Genomic DNA, 25,097 nt, shown 5'->3' with positions numbered 1-25,097 from the left:
CCAACCATTTCCCCGAGCACATCCAATCAAAAATTTGAGATAGCTATTTTGTTCAACGTAGTTTAAAGGTCCGGAAATTATGTTTTTGAGGACGACAAACCCCCAAAGCCCCAAGGGCAAATGTTGTGCCCTGGGGGCATATAAGGTTGTTTTTTTTTATAGAAAGTGTTGTCGTAAAAACTTCAAAAGGACTCATTGGACAGGAAAATGAGAGGGCTATTGCCCTTTTTAATAGTCAAAAGTAATCGGGGGGAGGGGAGAATAACTCCCCCCCCCCCCACGCCCATCAATTCCCCAAACAACTCCGATCAACATTTTGATATAACCATTTTGTTCAACGTAGTTGAAAGGTCTAGAAATTATGTCTTTGAGGATGACACCCCCCCACCCATAGCCCTCAGGACAAGGGGCGTAAGTTTTTCCCTTGGGGCATATAAGGTTCTAAAAAGAAACGTCGTCATATAAAATTCAAAGAGAACTAATTTGAAAGGAAATTCAGAGCAATCGTGCCTTTTTTATTGTTCAAAAGCGATTAGGGGGCACATGATCCACTCCGCCCTACGCCCATGCCTGTCACTTCCCAAAAAAATTCCAACAAATACTTTGTAATAGTCGTTTTGTTCAAAGTATTTGAAAGGTCCGGAAATTATGTCTTTGAGGATAACAAATCCCCCCAGCCCTTAGGGCAAAGGTTGGAAGCTATGCCCTGGGGGAACATACGGTTTTTACAGAAGGCGTGGTCATATAAACTTTTGAGGGGCCTCATTGGATTGGTAATCAGACCCTCTAGTACTCTTTTTTCAGAGTCAAAGTTATCGGAGGGCAGCTACCCTCCCCCCACACACAGACACACACACGTCTTATTGTCCCAAAATGCATCTAATAGAAATTTTGAGATAGCCATTCTATTCAAAATAGTCTAAATATCATATAACAAGACTATTGGGGTTGAAAGAATCCTCAGAGATTAGGGGCAAGGGTTGTAAGTTATGTCCAGGGGGTATTTAAAGTTTTTATGGAAGGGATGGTTGTTTAACTTTAGAAGAGGCTCATTTGGTTGAAAATTGGAAGTTTTAATTCCTGTTTAAGCGTCAAAAGTGATGGAGGGCATTTAGCCCCCATCACCTACAACCCCACCTTTCACCAAACGCATCTGATTGAAATTATGAGATAGCAATTTTTTTCAAAATAGTCCAAAGAACATATAATAATGTCTCTAGGGATGACACAACCCCCCAACGAGGGCATATAAGGTTTTTATGGAATGGGCGGTCGTATAAACATCAGATAGGCCTTATTTTATTTGAAATTGGAAGTTATAGTGCCCTTTTTAGGAGTCAAAGTGGTTTGTGAGAAAACAGCCTCCCCCTCCACGCTCATCATTTGCCTTAACACCTCTAATCAAAATTTGGAGATAACAATTTTATTCATCGTAGTTGAAGGTTTTGGAAATTATGTCTGTGAGGAAGAAACCCCCCTCCCCCAACAGTTCTCAGGGAAAGGGTTGTAAATTATGCCCTTGGGGCATACAAGGTTCTTATAAAAAGGGTGGTCGTATATGCTTTGGAGGGGACTCACTGGATTGGTAACAATAAGTTCTAGTAGCCATTTTTAAGAGTCAAAGTGATCAGAGCGCAGCTCCCTCCCCCCCCCCCCCCCACACACACACAAACACGTCATGTTTTCCTGAGATGTATCCAATAGATATTTTGAGACAGTCCTTTTATTCAAAATAGTTCAAATATCATATAACAAGGCTTTTGAGGTTGATACAAACCACCAGAGTCTGAGGGCGAAGGTCGTAAGCTATATCCCTGGGACATTTAAGGTTCTTATGAAAGGGATGTTTGTATAAACTTTAGAGGTGGCTCATTTGGTTGAAATTGGAAGTTCTAGTTCCCTTTTAAGAGTCAATAGTGATGGAGGTCAAGTAGCACCCTCCACCCAACTACTGCTCTTTTCACCAAACGCATCTGATTGAAATTGTGCGATGGAAATTTTGTTTTAAATAGTCCAAAGAACATATAAAAATGCTTCCAGGGTTGGCACCCCCCCCAGAGTCCTGGGGCAAGGGCTTTAATTTTTTCCCTGGGGGCATATAAGGTTTTTATGAAATGGGTGGTCGCATTAAATTCAGACGCGTCTCATTTGATTTTAAATTGGAAGTTATAGTGTCCTTTTTAAGAGTAAAAGTGATTTGAGAGACCCCCCCCCCACACCCACCATATCCCATAACAAATATCCAAACAAAGTTTTGAGACATCAATTTTTTCAACGTTGTTCAAAGGTTCAGTAATTATGCGTAGCAATAGTAGTAGTAGCATTAGTAGCAGTATGCAAATAGAACTTTTTTTCAATATCCCCTTCGACATCCGATGAAATTTTTAACTTGATACCATCGACCGGTCCTGAAGTATTGCTGATACGTCCTCTTGACAAACTGTATGGGCATAGTGTGTTTCGATGTATTTCAATACAGTTACAATATTCCCCAAAATTTTCGCCTTACTATCCTTAGGTTTATTAGTTGTAGTAGTAGCACCAGTAAATATAGTAGTAGTTCAGTTAATAGGAGTAATCTTAGATTTAGTAGCAACAGTAGCAGTAATAGTAATAGTAACAGTAGTTGTAGGAGTAAACGCAGTAGTATTATGAAGCAAATATTGTCTTTTTGTTAGTTCAACATCCCCCACAACAAGCGTTGTAAGTCTTAATTTCACACACAAAACTGTTCCTAAAATATTGCTGATATGCCCTTTTAACAACCTGAATACGGATAGCAGCTTTTCATCCGTAAAACAGAAATATTCTCTGAAAATTTTACCTTCATAGGTTGTGGATGTTGGGCTAGCCACAAGACACTGTGTGTATTCATTTAATGCTGCTTCTGCGGTTACTGTAACTAATGATACTAATGGCATTAAGTTGAAACTTTTAAGAAACGTTTAGGAGGAGATTCAATTGAACAAAAACATATATACATGCAGGAGTTAAAAGGGAATATAAGCACTATAGGGCAGATAAGGACATAGGCAGCGATGCTCTATCATAGCTAGTAGTATCATTGATATTTTAAAAGAGCTAATTTGATTGAACATTAAAAGTTCTAGTGCCCTCTTAAGAGTCATAAGTGATGGGAGGGCAATCAGCCCTCCTCATTAGCTCATAATTTTCCAGACACTTCCAATCAAAATTTTAAGACAGCCATTTTGTTCAGCATAGCTGAATGGTCTAGTAACTATTTCTTTAGGGTTATTGGGTAGGTCAATCCCCAACAGTTATGTATTTTGCCCATTATGCTTAAAAACAAAATTGTGCTTTAAAATAGAATCAAAACACACTGTTTATATGCTGGTTGCCAATAAGACATTTCAGCAATATATCAAGAACGACTGAGGGTATTAAGTTCATATTTTTGGGGCTACTTCTATTACTACTTCTGCTCTTAAAATTTTACAAAATCAAAAGGGCGCAAGTGTAGGCTGTGAACGAGCATAAATATAATTTTTGGGGAATGGTATTAACTTTTATTTATCAGGTGAACTAAAGGATATATATGACTAAATTAAACACTACTATTTGTGTCATGATTTTCAAAAGAGTTTATGTTTTTAGAAACGGCTGAAAAAGTCTCTCCAGCATATAAATAGCAGGCCAAACTATAAATTCTTAAAGAGATACCTAAAAGATTCAAACTATTATTTTCTTTTTCCCTGAAAAAGACTATGTCAATACAAAACGTAGAGAAATTAATTAAAAAACTTTTTTCCACAAAATAAGTTTTAAAAAAAAAGTAAACAACTCCATTAAACCAACAATGAACAGAAATAAAATGAATTAATCTACGAAGCATACAACTACCACAAATCAGTATCAATAAATAAAAGAAACCCAAAACAAACAGAAATTAAAATAAATAACAGAGTCAAACTCAAAACGATTAGAAATTAATATGAGCAGGGTTCAAAACCCCCTATGCTTTCTAAAAGCCAGAATATAACTTGTACTTTACTGAAATTAAATAACAAAACAAGTTTTTTTTAACTGAAAGTAAGGAGCGACATTAAAACTTAAAACGAACAGAAATTATTCCGTATATGAAAGAGGCTGTCCCCTCCTCAACGCCACGCTCTTTACGCTAAAGTTTTTCATTGTTAAAAAAAATAGAGTTGTGAGAAAGTCAAACTTTAGCGTAAAGAGCGAGGCATTGAGGAGGGGACAGCCTCTTTCATATACGGAATAATTTATGTTCGTTTTAAGTTTTAATGTCACTCCTTACTTTCAGTTAAAAAAACTTGTTTTTTTATTTAATTTTTGAACGTTTTTGAATAAATGTAGGTTTTGATCTTGGCTCACCGTACATGAATAATTAAAACAAAATTTGCATATTAATTTACTTTTATTTGGTTAAATGGTTTTCTCAAAACTTGTTTAATTTTATTTACGAACGTTTTTATTAGTAATAAATATACGTAACTTACGAATTAACTTACGTATCGACCTTCTATATTCATATAGTTTTGATATGTACATTAGGGGGTTCACCCCCTAGTCAACACCTTGTTCTTTAAGCAAAAGTTTGAATGTTATTCCAATTCTTTAAAAATGACCGCTTAATCACAAAGGCCGTTAATTAGAATAAATAGCTCTTATGAAAGTACTAAAAAAACTTTTGGCTTAAAGAGCGAGGTATTGATTAGGGGGTGAACCCAATCATATATGTAATATTTTCTGTTCGTTTAAAGTTTTGATGTTGCTGCTGTTGCTGTTGAAAAATTTGTTTTTTTATTTTTAATTTCTGATCTTTTTCTTTAATAATGATGAGAAATCCGGCGCCCCCTTCATAGCAATGTCCCTTCTCCTATGAAAACTTCCTTCATGGAAAGATCCTCCCATATAACCCCCGACACACCCCCCACCCCGACCAGAAAAAATCTTCCCATAAAACGTCTGTATACTTCCCAATAACCAATACTATATGTTAACATTGGGTAAAGTTCATAACTTTCAGCCCTCCCTCCGGGACCTTCGGGGTATTAAGTCATCCTAAAAGATATATTTATAATATTTTCGATCATGCTGAACAAAATGGCTATCTCAAAATTTTGATCGGGTGACTTTGGGAAAAAAATGAGCGCGGGAGGGGGCCTAGTTGCCCTCCATTTTTTTGGTCACTTAAAAAGGCACTAGAACTTTTAATTTCAATTCCAATGAGCCCTCCCACGATATTCTAGGACCAGGGTATACGGTCCCCCCTGGAAAAAAAACAAAAAAAAACAAATAAACATGCACCCGTGATCTTTCTTCTGGCAAAAAATGTAAATTTCCACATTTTTGTAGATAGGAGCTTGAAACCTCTACAATAGGGTTCTCTGATACGCGGAATATGATGGTGTAATTTTCATTAAGATTCCATAACTTTTAGGGGGTCTTTCCCCCTTTTTTCGAAGATCAGCCAAATTTTCTCAGGCGCGTAACTTTTCATGGATAGGACTAAACTTGATGAAACTTATATAATTTGAAATCAGCACTAAAATCTGATTCTTTTGGTGTATCTATTTGTATCAAAATACCGTTTTCTAGAGTTTCGGTTACCAGTGAGCCGGGTCGCTCCTTACTTACAGTTCGTTACCACGAACTGTTTGAAAATTCTTTCAACAGTTTTCACCTTTATAACTTTAATAAATCAAAAATTAATTAGGATTTTAAGGAATAAATATCAGCATATGTATATTAAACTGTCAATGCACATTTTTTTCAGTAAATTCATTTGAATTTTTAAACGACACTTGACAAATTATGAGTTTCTTTATTTATTTTTTTTTGCCCTTTTTAAGAATTATTCCTGACTTTCAACGTTTTTTTTTTTAATTCCAAGAATGTTCCCTCTTTTCCTTCTTTATTCTCCAGTTTAGATGTTAAAATCAAATTTCTATAATAGTAAAGTCTATTTGATTTAGAACGGCAGGAATAGCTGTAGTATTAAATTTAATAACGGTGCCTAATTCTTACGTTGCCTCTCTTTTTGAATGCCAAGAAGTACTTCATAATTGAGTAAACATAAATTAATAAAGAAACAGGAAGGACATTTGAAAGAAAGACTCAGAAGCATACAGAGGTGCAAAATACCAGAATAAACAATAAAAAGTTTGGGGTAAATATCGGAAATTTGGTACTGGTGCATTATGCGGGCACCGCTATATACTGTATGTGGAACGTCAAACGGGAGAGACCGATAATCAGTACTAAAACAGTTGTTAGAGTGGAATTGATCTAATATGAATGTTAAAATTACAGTTTGGGATTTGCCAAAGACAAAAAAAGAGGCAGTTGAACTTTTGCAAGATAAGGGGTTATTGCCCAAGACAAAAGATTATAATAATATCTTTCTAATCGCATAATATAATCTTTCTTTCCAATCGCATAATATCAAAGAGTTCGTGGTAACGAACTGTAAGTAAGGAGCGACCCGGCTCAATGATAACCGAAACTCTAAAAAACGGAATTTTGATCCCAGTAGATACGTCAAAAGAATCACACTTTAATGCTGATTTCAAATATACAAGTTTCATCAAGTTTAGTCTTACCCATCAAAAGTTACACGCCTGGGAAAATTTGGCTGATTTTCGAAAAAAAGGGAGAAAGACCCCCTAAAAGTTATAGAACCTTAATGTAGAGGTTTCAAGCACCTATCTACAAAAATGTGGAATTTTGCATTTTTTGTCCTAGAACTTCGTGGGAAGGCTCATTGGAACGGAAATTAAAAGTTCTAGTGCCCTTTTTAAGTGACCAAAAAGTTTAGTCTTACCCATCAAAAGTTACACGCCTGGGAAAATTTGGCTGATTTTCGAAAAAAAGGGAGAAAGACCCCTAAAAGTTATAGAACCTTAATGTAGAGGTTTCAAGCACCTATCTACAAAAATTAAAAGTTCTAGTGCCCTTTTTAAGTGACCAAAAAGTTTAGTCTTACCCATCAAAAGTTACACGCCTGGGAAAATTTGGCTGATTTTCGAAAAAAAGGGAGAAAGACCCCCTAAAAGTTATAGAACCTTAATGTAGAGGTTTCAAGCACCTATCTACAAAAATGTGGAATTTTGCATTTTTTGTCCTAGAACTTCGTGGGAAGGCTCATTCGAACGGAAATTAAAAGTTCTAGTGCCCTTTTTAAGTGACCAAAAAAATAGAGGGCAACTAGGCCCCCCTCCCTCTCTCATTTTTTGCCAAAGTCACCTGATGAAAAGTTTCAGATAGCCATTTTGCTTAGCATAGTCGAAAAATATGATAACTCTGTCTTCTAGAATGACATAATCCCCCGAAGTCCCCGGGGGGAGGGCTGAAAGTTATGAACATCGCCCAATGTTAACATATAGTATTGGTTATTGGGAAGTATACAGACGTTTTCAGGGGGGATTTTACTTACCCATCAAAAGTTACACGCCTGGGAAAATTTGGCTGATTTTCGAAAAAAAGGGAGAAAGACCCCCTAAAAGTTATAGAACCTTAATGTAGAGGTTTCAAGCACCTATCTACAAAAATGTGGAATTTTGCATTTTTTGTCCTAGAACTTCGTGGGAAGGCTCATTGGAACGGAAATTAAAAGTTCTAGTGCCCTTTTTAAGTGACCAAAAAGTTTAGTCTTACCCATCAAAAGTTACACGCCTGGGAAAATTTGGCTGATTTTCGAAAAAAAGGGAGAAAGACCCCCTAAAAGTTATAGAACCTTAATGTAGAGGTTTCAAGCACCTATCTACAAAAATTAAAAGTTCTAGTGCCCTTTTTAAGTGACCAAAAAGTTTAGTCTTACCCATCAAAAGTTACACGCCTGGGAAAATTTGGCTGATTTTCGAAAAAAAGGGAGAAAGACCCCCTAAAAGTTATAGAACCTTAATGTAGAGGTTTCAAGCACCTATCTACAAAAATGTGGAATTTTGCATTTTTTGTCCTAGAACTTCGTGGGAAGGCTCATTGGAACGGAAATTAAAAGTTCTAGTGCCCTTTTTAAGTGACCAAAAAAATGGAGGGAAACTAGGCCCCCTCCCCCGCTCATTTTTTCCCAAAGTAACCCGATCAAAATTTTGAGATAGCCATTTTGTTCAGCATAGTCGAAAATATGACAACTATGTCTTTTAGGATGACTTAATTCCCCGAAGTCCCCGGGGGGAGGGCTGAAAGTTATGAACTTCGCCCAATGTTAACATATAGTATTGGTTATTGGGAAGTATACAGACGTTTTCAGGGGGATTTTTCTGGTAGGTGTGGGGGGTGGGTCGGGGGTTATATGGGAGGATCTTTCCATGAAGGAAGTTTTCATAGGGGAAGGGACATTGCTATGAAGGGGGCGCCGGATTTCCCATCATTATTAAAGAAAAAGATCAGAAATTAAAATGTGGAATTTTGCATTTTTTGCCAGAAGAAAGATCACTGATGCGTGTTTATTTATTTTTTTTCCCAGGGGTGATCGTATCGACCCAGTGGTCCTAGAACTTCGTGGGAAGGCTCATCCGAACGGACAATAAAAGTTCTAGTGCCCTTTTTAAGTGACCAAACAAATGGAGAGCAACTAGGACTCTCACGCTCATGTCTGTCCAGAGTCACAAAATCCCAATGTTGAGATGGCTATGTCGTTCAGCATGGTTGAAAAATATGATAACTATGTCTTTGAGGATGACTTAATTCCCCGAAGTCCCCGGGGGGAGGGCTGAAAGTTATGAACTTCGCCCAATGTTAACATATAGTATTGGTTATTAGGAAGTATACAGACGTTTTCAGGGGGGATTTTTTGTGGTAGGTGGGGGGGGTGGGTCGGGAGTTATATGGGAGGATCTTTCCTTGAAGGAAGTTTTAATAGGGGAAGGGACATCGCTATGAAGGGGGCGCCGGATTTCCCAGCAATTTAAAAAAAAAAGATCAGAAATTAAATAAAAAAAAACAAAAAAAAACAGTTTTTCAACTGAAAGTAAGGAGCAACATTAAAATTTAAAACGAACAGAAGATATTATGTATATGATTTGATTCGTCCCTCTGTCAATACCTCACTGTTTAAGCCAACGATTTTTTAGTACTTTCATAAAAGCTACTTATTCTAATTAACGCCCCTTGTAATTAATGGGTAATTTTTAAAGAATCGGAACAAAATCAAACTTTAGCTTAAAGAGCAAGGTATTGACTAGGGGCGAACCCCTAATATACGTATTAAAAATCTATGAATATAGAAGTTCGTTACGGAAGTTAATTCGTAAGTTACGTATATTTATTACTAATAAAAACGTTCGCAAATAAAATTAAACATGTTTCGAGAAAGCCATTCAACCAAATAAAAGGAAAATGAATATGCGGATTTTGTTTTGATTATTCATGTACGGTGAGCCAATATCAAAACCTGCATTAATTCAAAAACGTTTAAAAAAAAAACAAGTTTTTTTTTAACTGAAAGTAAGGAACGACGTTAAAACTTAAAACGAACAGAAATTATTCCGTATATGAAAGGGGCTGTCCCCTCCTTAACGCCTCGCTCTTTACGCTAAAGTTTGACTTTCTCACAACTCTATTTTTTTTTTAACAATAAAAACTTTAACGTAAAGAGCGAGTCGTTGAGGAGGGGACAGCCCCTTTCCTATACGGAATAATTTCTGTTCGTTTTAAGCTTTAACGTCGTTCCTTACTTTCAGTTAAAAAAACTTGTTTTTTATTTATTTAATAATCATTCTAATCGCATAATTGTAACTCGTAATTCTTATTATTTTGTTCATAAACCATTATAACTGGGTACCTGTCTCTCCCGTTTGACTGTAGCATTTCCCGTTTGATATTCCACACACAGTATATAGCGGTGCCCGCATAATGCACCAGTATCGGAAATTTTTCCAGGGAGAGAAGTCTGGTCCTTCAATTTTTTTTGTAAATTAATTCGATTCCAGCCCTCTTCCTTAACTTATTCCAGTTTTTTCTCATAGGCTATGCCCAAAAACCCGTATTAAGAACATTTACCTTTTATCCCACGACAGGGATGAAATCCAGGTTCTTTTACCTGGATTTTTTATCAAGGTAAAAAAAACGCTGAGAATATCGTTTTAGATTCAATAAAAATCCCTTACACCCCTGAAAGCAACTATATTTTGCTCTGAAATATCTAACCGTGTTTTAGACGCTCAGTCAGCAGAGTTGACCGATCAAAATAATTGTTTATTTATATTATTCACTTTGACTATTATCAAATAGAACGTAATGCTTTTAAAAATGCAGGTAAAAGGAAATTTGCATCCCCCATGGAAATCCATTTTTCCCATTTGAGTGATAGTACCTTTTGATGTCATACAAACTAAAACTCCCTATTATGTTACAAATCAGAAAAAGGTTGAAAATCCGTGACTAGAAGCTCTTAATGCATTATCCATCTTTTCATCTTTACATGTCTACCGCTCACCAAATGGGGTAATCCCCCTCCTTTTAAAGCTACAGTGTCGTCCCAGATTTTGATCAGGACAACCTCTTTTATTTATCTGATGTACAATTACATCGCAGACACATATGGCGAACATTATTTTTTTCTGCTTTGTTGAACTGAATTAAATTTTTGGATTACCATTTCAAAAGCATACCAACACAGAGGGCACGATTTAGGCTTCAACTACATATACAGTCCACGCTTGAGTTCCTGGAGTAGCTAATATCGAGAAATTTAGATGAATTTAATTGAAAACAAACTTCATACTATGATTACTAAACTCCTTTTTCCATATTGTTTTTCCTTTAGATTGATTCCTTAATTAAATCATAAAAATCCCGAAATTTCAGCGGAAGACACTGGCCCCCTTCCCCTATGTATATACCTATCCTGGCCAATTATGAAGTAAAAAAATTAAAGTATTTATTTGATGAAGTTGTTTGATTCTAAAGCAAAACTGAGAACAACAATAGTAGTAATTAAAGGTAGAGTAGGTATATTTCGAAAACAACCTTTTATTTAAAACTTGAGCAATTTTATGAATCAGCAGGTATCCCGTTCCACCGTCAGCCTAATCATATGTGTAAACTGTTATAAACTTTAAGCAACGATTTCTTAACATAAATAAATAAAAAAAAAAACAAGTTTTTCTTAACTGAAAGTAAGGAACAACGTTAAAACTTAAAACGAACAGAAATTATTCCGTATATGAAAGGGGCTGTCCCCTCCTCAACGCCTCGCTCTTTACGCTAAAGTTTTTCATTGTTTAAAAAAACTAGAGTTGTGAGAAAGTCAAACTTTAGCCTAAAGAGCGAGGCGTTGAGGAGGGGACAGTCCCTTTCATATAACGGAATAATTTCTGTTCGTTTTAAGTTTCAACGTCGTTCCTTACTTTCAGTAAAAAAAACTTGTTTTTTTATTTAATTTTTGAACGTTTTTGAATTAATGCAGGTTTTGATTTTGGCTCACCGTACATGAATAATTAAAAAAAATTGAATATTAATTTTACTTTTATCAAACAGTTCGTGGTAACGAACTGTAAGTAAGGAGCGACCCGGCTCAATGGTAACCGAAACTCTAAAAAACGGAATTTTGATACCAATAGATATATAAAAAAAAGCAGATTTTAATTGTGATTTCAAATATATAAGTTTCATCAAGTTTACTTTTACCTATCAAAAGTTAAGCGCCTGAGAAAATTAGGCTGATTTTCGAAAAAAGGGGGAAGACCCCCTAGAAGCTATAGAACCTTAATGAAAATCACACCATCATATTTAGCGTATCAGAGAACCCTATTAGAGGTTTCACGCACCTATTTGCAAAAACGTGGAAGTTCCTATTTTTTGCCAAAAGAAAGATCACGGATGCGTGTTTATTTGTTTTTTACTCTTTTTTTGTTTTTTTTCCCAGGGGTGATCGTATTGATCCAGTGGTCCTAGAATATCGTGGGAGGGCTCATTGGAACGGAAATTTAAAGTTCTAGTGCTCTTTTTAAGTGAAAAAAAAATGGAAGGCAACTAGGCCCCCTCCCACGCTCATTTTTTTACCAAAGTCATCTGATCAAAATTTTGAGATATCCATTTTGTTCAGCATGGTCGAAAATATTATAACTATGTCTTTTAGGATGACTTAATCCCTCGAAGCCCCCAGGAGGAGGGCTGAAAGTTATGAACTTTACCCAATGTTAACATATAGTATTGGGACCCGGCTCAGTGGTAACCGAAACTCTAGAAAACGATATTTTGATACAAATAGATACATCAAAAGAATAGAATTTTAATGCTGATTTCAAATATTTAAGTTTTATCAAGTTTAATCCTAACCATCAAAAGTTAGGCGCCTGAGAAAATTTGGCTGATTTTCGAAAAAAGGGGGAAAGACCCCCTAAAAGTTATAGAACCTGAATGAAAATCACACCATCATATTCCGCGCATCAGAGAACCCTACTGTAGAGGTTTCAAGCTCCTATCTACAAAAATGTGGAATTTTGCATTTTTTGCCAGAACAAAGATCACGGATGCGTGTTAATTTTTTTTTCCCCAGGGGTAATCTTATCAACCCAATGGTCCTAGAATATCGTCGGAGGGCTCATTTGTATGGAAAATAAAAGTTCTAGTGCCATTTTTAAGTGACAAAAAAATGGAAGGCAACTCGGCCCCCTGTGATACTTACTGTTTCCCCAAAGTCACCCGATCCAAATTTTGAGATAACCATTTTGTTCAGCATGTTCGAAAATATTATAAATACGTCTTTTAGGATGAATTAATCCCCCGAAGTTCCCGGGAGGAGGCTGAAAGTTATGAACTTTACCCAATGTTAACATATAGTATTGGTTATTGGGAAGTATACAGTACAGACGTTTTCAGGAGAGATTTTTCCTGGTAGTGGGGGGGGGGGGTCGGGCAGGGACGTACGCAGAACGATGTAAGCATTTTTTTATGGGGGGAGCGGGGGGGGGTTGGCTATGGATTTAAAAAAGTTTTTTTTTCAGAAAAAAACGGCATTTGATCCCAATATGCTACAAAAATTTTTATTTTCTGCATATGTTTATCCTTCTACGGCGGCGACACCTATCCACCATCTCTGCCCTCCACTTTGGGCACCCTCGGGTTGGAACTTGATTTAAACAGAATCAATTATATAGGTTTATATTCGTCAACACACTATGTATATTATTCAACACTACGGACTTTACAATTCTCGCTAGTCAACCCCGTCCAAGTGTAGGGTCCATCTGAAGCACGGAATTTATATTAAATCAACGCTTTTTGGTTATTTCAAGGGAATAAATACCAAAAACTGACTTTTCCATAGCTTGCTATCCCTTAAAAATTGCGTGATCCCTACCTCCAAGTCAAATCTGGAAAATTTCTGCAGTCCAAGTCCCAGTATTTGTACATTTTCCGTTTAATGTGCGATTTTCAAAGACAAATTGCCCAAAACTGATTTTAAACGCTTTAGCACGTTTTCATTTTGTAGACCTATGATTTTGGACGCATCTTAGCGGCATTATATAAAATAAATATAAATGTCATCAATTGTGTTTGCTTTTTGCCACATTTGTCGAAACCATTACCATTGAATCAATAAATAAAACTCTAAGGGAAAGAAAATAGATTCTATAGACGTAGTGTTAAAGACAAACAGTACAACTCCACCGTTGATTCGGTGTTTTCCAATATTTTTAATACGAAACTCCTAGGAGTTTTCTCTTTTTCTGCCACCTCCTGTATATTTCGAAGTGCCACGTGTGCCACCAAGTGCGACGCATTTCCGCCATACGTGATGCACTTCCACTAGACTTTGCACACTTCTGCCGCGTCAGGCCCCCTCGCAACATGCATGGCACAGTTTCGTCATGCGTGGCTATATAAGTTTTGAAATTGGGTGACCTCTTACGGAAACCATGAAAATGAAAAAAATAACTAAGAAGATACATATGTCTTCATTAATGCACTCGGTGAGTGAAAGCAGGGGGGGGGGGTTCTCATGAAGATTGTTTATAAACAAGCCCTATAAAAACCCAATTGCCGAATCTTGCGTATTCAGGAGCTTTTCAGGAAATTCCATTACAACATGTCAGGTGATGTTTCTCGGGGGGATTCCTTCACCTATTTCTTTCACGACGAGCATCAATGAGTTTGAAATGACACTTCCGATCGAAAATGTCACTTGATCAAACAGTTCGTAGTAATGAACTGTTGTTAAGCAGCGACTCGTGCTAATAGTAACAGAGTTTAAAGAACGATTAATGATAACAATATATATATACAAATGAACTGCCTTTTTATGGCGATTCAAAGCATATAAAACTCATTAATTTTGAAATTTTGCATCAATAGCTATGAGCCTGAGAAGGAGAGTGATCTTGATGAAAATTACACCATCACATTCAACATAAAAAGAGAATCGTATTACAGAGTAAAACTTCCCGTCCCTTGAAAGAAATTAAATAAAAAAAACAAGTTTTTTTAACTGAAAGTAAGGAACGACGTTAAAACTTAAAACGAACAGAAATTAGACCCAATATGAAAGGGGCTGTCCCCTCCTCACTGCCTCGCTCTTTACGCTACAGTTTGACTTTCTCACAACTCTATTTTTTTAAACAATAAAAAAACTTTAGCGTAAAGAGCGAAGCGTTGAGGAGGGGACAGCCCCCTTCATATACGGAATAATTTCTGTTCGTTTTAAGTTTTAACGTCGTTCCTTACTTTCAGTTAAAAAAACTTGTTTTTTTTATTTAATTTCTGATCGTTTTTTAGTTAATGCAGCTTTTATTTGCATAAAAATTTTACTTTTCTTTTGCTAAATGGATGTCTTTACAAATTAACTTACGTAACTAACTTCTATATTCGTATATTTTTCTTCTGGCAAAAAATACAAAGTTGCAGATTTTTGCAGATATGAGCTTGAAACCTATGTAATAGGGTTTTCTGATACGCTGAATCTGACGGTGTCTGTCTGATTTTCATTAAAATTCTTTCACTTGTAGGGGATGTTTCCCCCCTCTTTAAAAAATCGAGTAAATTTTCTCAGGCTCGTAGCCGTTGATGAGTAACACTAAACTTAATAAAATTTATATATTTAGAATCAGCATGATAAATACATTCTTTTGATAAATTTATTGACATCAAAATTCCGTTTTTAAAAGTTTCGATTACTATTGAGCCGTATCGCTTGTTTTTTTATTGTTTTTTTTTTTATTACGTATATGTTATTACGTATATGAAGGGGTTCTCCCCTTAGTCAAAAAAACGCACATTAAGTTAAAAGTTAAAAAAAAAATTTATTAAAAAAAACCAGAAAAACCAAGCCAGTTTAATTAGAATATATAGATCTTTTGAAAGCACTAAAAAAAAAAATTTATAGAAAAGAGCGATGTATTGACTTGGGGAGAACCCCCTCACATACGTTATAATTTCTGTTCGTTTTAAGTTCTAATATTCCTTCTTACATTTCAGTTCAAAAAAGTTGTTTTTTTTTATTTAATTTCTGATCGTTTTTTAAATAATGCTTGGAAATCCGGCGCCCCCTTCATAGAAATGTCCCTGACCCCAAAGAAACATCCTCCACGGAAATCTTCTCCGGATTAACCCCCTCGTCTAGCCCCCCCCCCCTCCAGAAAAAATCCTTCCTGAAAATGGTTGTATACTTCCCAATAACCAATAAATAATGCTAGCAAGTCCGGCGCCCCCTACCTGGCAAGTTCCCTCCCCCCAAGAAAACTTCCTTCATGAACAGATCCACCAACATAACCACCGACCCCCCCTTCCCACCCACTACCAGAAAAAAAACATACTGAAAACTTCTGTATACTTCCCAATAACCAATACTATATGTTAACATTGGGTAAAGTTCATAACTTTTAGCCCTCCCTCTGGGAACTTCGGGGGATTAAGTCATCCTAAAAGAAATATTTATCATATTTTCGACCATGCTGAACAAAATGGCTATCTCAAAATTTTGATCGGGTGACTTTGGGAAAAAAATAAGCGTGGGAGGGGGCCTAGTTGCCCTCCATTTTTTTTGGTCACTTAAAAAGGGCACTATAACTTTTAATTTCCGTTCCCATGAGCCCTCCCACGATATTCTAGGACCACGGGGTCGATACGATCACCCCTGGGAAAAAAAACAAAACAAACAAACAAACAAATAAACACGCATCCCTGATCTTTCTTCTGGCAAAAAATGTAAAATTCCACATTTTTGTAGATAGGAGCTTGAAACCACTACAGTAGGGTTCTCTGATATGCTGAATACGATGATGTGATTTTCATTAAGGTTCTATAAATTTTAGAGGGTCTGTCCCCCATTTTTCGAAAAGCAGCCAAGTTTTCTCAGGCACGTAACTTTTGATGGATGGGACTAAACTTGATGAAATTTATATATTTGAAATCAGCATTTAAATCTTATTCTTTTGATATATCTATTGGTATCAAAAACCCGTTTTCTAGAGTTTCGGTTACCATTGAGCCGGGTCGCTCCTTACTTACAGTTCGTTACCACGAACTGTTTGATTACTATTTTAACAAGATAAAACATTAGTTGTACTCCACAAAACCCACTAGGCTTTTCTCTTTACTGTCAGGACATCTCCAAACACGTCCAAATCGTTCCTGTATAACCCTAATATTTTTAGTGGTGTCAATACATCTGAGATAAAAGACAACATCATATGAAAACCCTCACTAAGGTTTTCGAGATAAGTTGTGAGAGTAGACGGTGAATTCTATCAAGCGAAAATGACCAAGCGACATCGCTATGTGATTTCCGGCTAGTACGTCGGAATGACAGAAAAGATACAAGAGATTTTTCCAAGAAAACATTTAAAGAAAACGGCTCCTTTGAATGTCTATATAGAAAAGAGAAGCAATATCATATCTATAAGAGAAAATAAACAATTTTTTTTAATTTATTTTAAACGCAAATTTACCGAACGAAATAAAAACATTTTTTACAAATCTGATCAGAAACTGAAGTAAACCAAATATTCATCGGTTTTTTCATCGGCTCGCAAAAAAATCCGGCTACCGAAGCGAATTCGAATGTTTTCAGAATCCAGCTAAAAACATGTCAGGCTTTTTTCTGCTTTTTTTTACTTAAATTATAACTTCACGTTGTCATTTTGTAAGTGTATTCCTTTTGCCGTCACTTTTCAGTTTGAAGTTCAATTTTTAGAATTGAACTAATTTAAATCGAAATATTTGTTTAAAAACAAATTCTTTGAAATCTTCCAATAAAATTTCCATATATAAAAATATATTTATCTTGTTTATATAGATATTTTAGGTACATCTTGAAAAAATAACCAATTGTAAGTTTTTTAATAAGAAGCTTTTATTTATTTTAGGCACGATTTTTCCGACCGAAGAAGCGAAGTTTTCAATCTTGACCGGAACGGAAAAAAATGAATATTATACTACAGGGCCGTATCCAGGATTTTTGTTCAGGGGGGGGGGTTTACTAATTTTTGACTTTTTTTGGAGGGGGGTTTACTAATTTTTACTCAGTTTTCGACTTATTTTACTGATTTTTACTTAGGTTTTACTAATTTTCGACTTATTTTCGCGTCGGTCAAAAAATTTCGGGGGGGGAGGTCAAACCGGGTAACCCCCCCCCCCTGGATACGGCCTTGTTAGACTATATGAATTTTTTTTCACCAGGTCACATAAAATCCGGCTACCAAAGCGAAATTCAACTCCTATCAATAGACTAGTTTTACAGTTGCACATCGGTACAGATACACATGTCAAGCTTTTTTCTGTTTTGTTTGACTTAAATTACAACTTTGGATTATCACTTTGAAAATGTATTCCTCTCAACAGAGTGTTTAATGTCACTTTTTAATTTCAAGCTCTGTAAACTTTGAAATACAGCTTTTTTATGCAAACTTCAGATAAGGAAATTCTCATCCAACTATCAATGAGATATCTGTTTCATATCCAAATGAGAAAACAGTGGAAGAGCAATAAACTTATAATTGAATGAGTTCATTCATCCACTGAGTGAAGGAAGAGAGCTTAACTTGGTCAAACTATAAACAAATGTGACAGAAAAAATTTCTTCAAAGCACTATATTTCTCAAACATTTTCTCTTTTATTTTAAAAAACAGTTTCAACTTGTAAAAATAGGATCAGGGCTTACATACATGAGCGAGACCAGTGACGGATCCAGGGGGCGAGGGGCGCCCCTCTAGCCTAGTCTAAAGTAGCGTAATTTACTGAATTAACCCAAGTTTGCGTTAATTAAACTTGCTCCTAATGCAAGTTTATCGGATCAACCGATTTTGCGCCTCCCCCCTAATTTTTTTTTCATCGAATCAACCTATTTTACGCCCCCCTAAAAAAATCCTGGATCCGCCCCTGAGCGAGGCTGACACATCGAGTGATTTATCTACCAATTTATGTCTTCCTTAGAAACGATTTTTAATGAATTTATGCTCAATCTTTTTCCCTACAGCCAAAAAATCCTTACTTAGACTTCCCAAGATGGCTGGCTTTAAGGCGTCACTGTAACATCCTTCTCTAGACATCAGTGGCGGATCCAGGGGGCGAAGGGGGCACACACCCCCCTAGCGTAGTCTGAAGTAGTGTAATTTACTTAATTAACTCAAGTTTGCGCTAATTGTACTTGCTCCTAACGCAAGTTTATCAACCTAATTTGCCCCCCCCCCCCAAATTTCTTTTTCGGATCAACCTATTTTGTACCCCCCCCCCTAAAAAAATCCTGGATCCGGCCCTACTAGACATCGACTAAGCATCAATTTATACTGTCCACGTTTCTACTGTGTGCAGTTCTAATCAATCTATCAATTTATTCAATCAAGCCAGGAAATAAGGCTCTATGGCCAGGAAAAAAAAAAGAAAGAAACAAAAATGAAACAAATACATAAAAAACAAAACATTTTCAACATCATATATTCACACCTTTAAGAGACTCAATACAAGAAAAAAAAAATAATAATAAATAAATAAAAACAAATAAACAAGAAAAAAAATCATAAAATACAATGATCGATATAAAAAAGAAGATAAAGAAAAAAAAATCAAAAATGAAAAACTAAGCAGGGGACTACCAAGCAATTAATTTATTCCGCGTGGACTACCCTATGATCAATCAATCAATCAATTTATTCAACCAATAAATTTACGACAAAAACACTTCAATATTGAACCCCCCGTAAGGTTCTATGGCCAGGAAAAAAAACAGGAGAAAAACAGAAATGGCATAAATACTATTAAAAAAAAAAAAAAAAAAAAAATCAATATAATGCATTTCAACCTTTCAAAGACTCAACACACAAACACACATACACAAAACAAAACAAAGAAGAAAAAAAAAACAATAATTAAAAGACCGAAACAAAAAGGGATTTTTATGAGACCCCACCTCCCCAACCCCCAAAAAAAAATGTAGGACAATCCAATAAATTAAACCAAATTCCAAAAATATAATTGAAACCAAGCCACAAAAAATATTAAACAAACTCAGTACCCCTCACAACAAACGTTTCCAACCTAGGCTAGGGTCACCCGCCCCCCCCCCCCAAAAAATAAAAAAATAAATTTAAACATGAAAAATCAGGACATTAAAAAATGTTTTAACATTCTTTTGAAACTACCAAACGAATGACATTCTTGAGCTGACTCGGATAGGCTATTTTAAACTATACGACAAGCAGTTAATGGATTAAAGTCAGACCTCACCGATGGAATAAATAAAATATTAATATTCTTTGAATTTCGAAGATGACACGAAGACCTATCAGTGACGAAAGAAGGAGTAGTTTGAAGGACTGTGGGAACATCACCATGAATTTGATGAAAAATGAAAGACGCGCACGAAAGAGAGACTGCAAATCAAGTAATGGGCTAGTTGGGTTGGATGTAGAACAATTTGTTTCCTGTATAAGCCTTCTTGCCTTATCATATAACTTAGAAAGTGGTTTCAAAAAAGAAGAGAAAGTTGACATCCATATTGTAGGGCAATAAGAGACGTAAGACTGAACTAAGCAATAGAACATAATTTTTAAAACTGATCCAGGAAAAATGTGTTTTAGCTTCCTCAAAATTCCAAGACTCCTTGAGATCTTCTTATTAATTAGTCCAATATGATGCTTAAATGAAAGGTTTTCATCGAGAAGAATACCGAGAAGTCGGACATATCGTTCCTTAGGTCTACTGAGAGAGCCCCTTGAAACAAGGCCATACCCCGGGGGGGGGGTTACCCGGTTTGAACCACACCCGAAATTTTTGACCGAGTCGAAAATAAGTCGAACATTAGTAAAACCTAGGTAAAAATCAGTAAAATTAGTCGAAAACTGAGTCAAAAATTAGTAACCCCCCCCCCGAAAAAGTCAAAAATTAGTAACCCCCCCCCGAAAAAAAAATCCTGGATCCGCTCTTGCCTTGAAAGGTGGATATTAGATAACTCAGGGCACGCCAGAGAAATACGGGAAAAAATTAGAAAACTTGAATTAGGAACATTTATGGCAAAGTAATTTGCATCAGACCAAAGAATGACTCTCTTAAAACGGTCAACTAATTTGGGAAACATCTTAGACTCGGTTCCTACTAAAGTACCAATGGTACTGGCATCAGCATAAGCAACGAGGGTGTCCACATCCTGAGACGATATTTTTTTTTTAGCTTAGAAAGATTCGGGACGGTAGGTGACAGCCCACTGTAGGTTTTTGAATCTTAAGCGCAGCTATAAGTTCATTAACATAAATAGAAACAGAAACGGTCCAAGAATAGAGCCTTGAGGAACACAAATCTCAACTTCAAACTAAAAGTGGGAAAAGGAGTCTACGGAGATAGTTCTGCCTGACAAACAGGAATCAAACCAAGCATGAGTCTGTCCTCTTACACCATTGTGTGATAGCTTATACAGCAGAATCTCATGAGTTAAAGAGTCAAAAGCCTTACGGACATCTAGGAATATAGCCGCAGGAATCAAACCAGCGTTAAGCGCGGTATGGAGAAAATTCAAAAGAGTTACACACGCATGCTCCGTAGAATGTCTCGCTCAGTAACCAAACTAAAAATCATGAATAAATATTCTAGCCTCTAGAAAAGCAAGTAGACGGAAAAGCATGGTCTTTTTAAAAACTATCCTAAAAACAGACAGCAAAGATATAGGACGATAATTGGCTGGATCACTTCTTGGTCCACCTTTATATAAAACAATTACTCTAGCTCACTTAAGAGAACTGGGGAAAATACCATTCTTAAAAGAAAGATTTATAAGCTTTCTCAATGGAGAAATAATTGAAGAAAGAATGAATTTAACTACCATAGTTGAAATACAGTCAGGGGCAGACGACGACGAACCCTTCAAACTATTTACAATCCTGGCTACTTCAACAACAGAAGCAGGAAATGCCGGAGGGACAGAAAAATAATGCCGAGGGAACCCAGCACAGGTAAAGATTTACTAAAGAAAACTGACCTCTTTCAGTGGATGCTTGAATTATGCAGGCTTATCTCAGTTTTGACAATATTTTTGGAGAAACTAAATTTCAGCTGGGAGGGGGAGAAACTGAGGTCTGGAGAAAAATTGAGGTCCGGAAGGGGAAGCTGCCCCCTCTGCTCCATAGCAAATTACGCCCCTGACCCCAACCCCTTGCCACTAAGTGGTTGGACAAGTGTATGCATGTTGCTCTGGAACCACTCAAAGTTGTGTGTTAAAAGAAGGATTACTTATTGTTATACTTACTTATTCAAATTATTTACTTGAAAATCCACCGTAATATTCTCTCCATACGTAAGATTGTACATCCAAAGAGGAAGAAAGACAAATGAAAGCAGTTCTGTAGGAGAATTCAGGCAATTCTTCCCAAAATTTTGAAATGAAAACACACTTAGTTTGTAATACAATTTATCGTACCTACACAAGAAATGATCTTTTTTTGAAATTTCCATTCATTTCTGAGTAACGAGTGGCTTTTTATATAGGGACAGGTCAAATAAATCGCTAAGCTTAAAGGCACATTTCTGTTGAGCTAGCAAAATTTCCCGCAAGTGTCTTGACATACAAACCTGTCCACTCAGTTAACCTTTTGTGTCAAAGCTACTCGCCTGGAGCTACTTTCTTAGGTGTGACTAAATTCAATTTTGTAAAACAAAGAATTAAAGATCTATTTTTTACTTCAATTCTTGTACGGCTTCTTAGTTCAGTTCCTTAATAAAAGTTGAGGTGTCTTATCTCTCCTAGATTGAGGTGATTAGAAATAAGATAAGCAAATAAATTTTCAACCGACACAAAGGACCCACATTAAAACTTAAAGCGAACAGAAGTTATTCCGTATAAATAGAAAAGGCCATAACAGTGTTGTTTCTAAATAAAATTTTAACCAAAAACGAGCATACATTAATTTAAAAAAAACAAAATTTTTCCTAGGGAAGTAAAGGGCGAAGTTGAAACTTAAAACTAACAAAAATTATTACTTCACAGCCTATCTAACATATATCAATAAAACTAATGCAAATAAACCAACTGGAGATATTTCCCTATGTTTGTAACATTACAGAAAACTAGCGCTTTACTGAAAACACAAAACAACATACGAGTTTTGGTACGGCAAAAGTACCTTTTAAGGGCACTTGTAATAGTATAAAAGTAAAGCATATTTAGATTGTAGTGTTATTTATTATTTTTATTTAATTTGGTATCACTTCTGCACAATGAGCAGTTCAATTATTGACTGTCGTCTTGGATCTGAAAATGAAATTTCCTGATTATTTTGTAGACAAGTTCTAAGTGAAGGAATCTTATTAATATTAGGACTGCAAACTCGCTTTAGAATTTGTATCACAACTTAAACCCTCCGTTTTACAGAGAGAAATAACTAGATTCCCAGAGTTCATATTACGGTTGATATGTTCTTCATTTTGAGTAACACTAGGCGAGACCAAGATGTTGTCTGATAAATCAATTCATTATTTTATATGCTGTGTAATGACTTTAAACTTATTATTTTTATGCCCAAGTTTTTAAAATAATTTTAACTGTATACTGAAAGTTACTTATGTCACAACTCCTGTAGGACTATGAAAACCGTTATAGATTAGTTTGTTGTTATGAGGCGAGGTATTTATTTTTGAATCCTAAATCAATATTCTTGTTTTTATACTTGTCTTTTGTGTTTTCAGTAAAGCGCTAGTTTTCAGTAATCCTACAAAAATAGGGAAATATCACCAGTTGATTTATTTGCAATAGTTCTATTGATGTATGTTAGATAGACTGTGAAGTAATAATTCTTGTTCGTTTAAAGTTTCAACTTCGCTCTTTACTTCCCTCAGAAAAACTTTTTTTTAAATCAATACGGACTATGTGACCACAATACCCCCATCTACTACTTAGATTTTCTGAACTATCAACGGTTGCTTCATTCCTTTACGCATGAAGGGTTTCGTAACAAAACTTTGTAATCGTAGGCCTACAAAACTAAAGATTCTGTTTCCAACGATTAGACTTTCCATCTACAAGTGTTTCATTCATGAATATGTACTAGGCTAGACATGTCTTATTACTAATATTTGAAACTAATCTTTTTTTTTTGCAAAAACAAGCCAACTGACAAATAAGATTTTCCTTTTGGAGACGACATATATGTTTAGGTGAAAAAGGAGATGCTAAATACAATTATGCAATTTAAAATGAAAAAAAAAAGAAAAATCTGATTGATCACTGCATGGATATTTGCCTATATTACTTTTTGGCATTGGTAAACAATGAATTTGAAGAAGTCGAAGAAACAAGCTTTTTTTTTAGAAAAAGAATAAACAGTTTTTAATTGTAAGGAAAAAAACTCACCTAACAGCTCACTGAAATCTAGCTCTCCATTCGTCACATACTTTGGCACTGGCAGCTTAAATTTTTTCTTTGAAAGGGAGTCCGTAGGGTCTTTTTCGACAGGAGATGCAGGTTTCTGGGGTAGGGACGAAGGCCCGGCAACTGGCTCAGGCTCGACAGGGGCTACTTCTTCAGGCATTATAATCTCTTTCAACTTGGAAGGACAAGGTAGTTTTTCAAGCTCCTCCTTCAAACTTGCAAAACTTTTCTGGAAAAACGAAAAATTTAATTACATAGAAAAGCACAAAAAATACATCCCCCTCCCGAAATCTCGAGACTTTTTCAATGTCCTTCCATATTTTTCACACAATCTAGCTATTTTACGCTTTTTTTAATTCTTTATATCCATAATTTTATATAAAAAGGAAAAACAAAATACTGACAAACATTGGAAGCTATGAAAATCACTCAAATGTCGAAACTACTTCGGAGATGGGGTTACAGCCCCAAATCCAAGACAAATCAAATTTTGCTCGAAAGTGTTTGTCTCCGTTCACAAAATTTGAAGCTATTTGTAATCACAGCTCACAAAGCTGAAGTTTCCCGGGAAAATCGGAAAATTTTCAGTTTGTCCTAAGATTTTATCCGTCTTTATTGCAAGTTCCCAGAACATGATGTGATATGTTTTAAATGAGCTGTTGAAACACATACCAATTTTAAAAATCAGGATCTACACACTAGATTTTCAGAATCTGCATTTTATTTATGAGAAACTTTTTTTTTGTGAAAAGCTAAACTATAATACATGGTAAAACATAAAGATCCCCCTGTAGAGATATTCACGATTTTCTCTCTACTCAGTCCAATCCACCGTTCAGGATACAAGCATATTCCTTGCAAAAACTAGACTTAAATAGGATTCACTACCTACAGATATCGGTCCTTCTGTACAAATGTTGAAATCAGCAAAATCACTAAAGGTCTCCTTTCTTTGGCTTTGCTTAAAACACAATTCTTGCTCAAGATTAGAATATTAGAATCTACAGTGATAACAGTGCTCAAGTACAGTTCGTTCTGAAACGTGAGCACTCCGAAAGACGGAGGAGAATTAATCAGATGTTTTCCAGAGGAATTGTTTACGAATTCTTTTGGGTACCCATCTGACAGACAGTATTTCAAACAATAAGCTATTCAAAAATGTGGTTTTATCCCACTTTCTAGGGCTATAATGCGAGAAAGGGTGATATGGCTAGAACACGTTCTGCGGTTGGAGGATGACAGATTGGCAAAGATCGTCCTTTTCGGTCAACCATTTAGGGTGAAACGAAAAGTAGGCCATCTCCGAATTGGGTGGGA

The 25,097-nt window shown here is 35.8% G+C and overlaps 1 long non-coding RNA gene across 1 annotated transcript in view; it reads right to left on the bottom strand.

The window, feature by feature from the left end:
- The window catches only part of LOC148950754 (uncharacterized), a 44,577-nt gene extending 19,813 nt beyond the window's left edge, over positions 1–24,764 (bottom strand). Inside the window, exons 1-2 of the long non-coding RNA XR_016141976.1 lie at positions 24,673–24,764; positions 23,763–24,009 (exon numbers count right to left, since the gene is read on the bottom strand). This is a non-coding gene — a long non-coding RNA (uncharacterized LOC148950754). The remainder of the gene's footprint in view (positions 1–23,762; positions 24,010–24,672) is intronic.
- Between the last annotated feature and the right edge of the window lie 333 nt (positions 24,765–25,097).

Source organism: Artemia sp. Qi Xiang Cuo, chromosome 7 (assembly GCF_049724085.1).
Source record: "Artemia sp. Qi Xiang Cuo chromosome 7, ASM4972408v1, whole genome shotgun sequence".
Lineage (NCBI taxonomy): Eukaryota > Metazoa > Arthropoda > Branchiopoda > Anostraca > Artemiidae > Artemia > Artemia sp. Qi Xiang Cuo.
The sequence above is the reverse complement of the archived record's forward strand: the minus strand, read 5'-3'. Positions and strand labels throughout refer to the sequence as shown.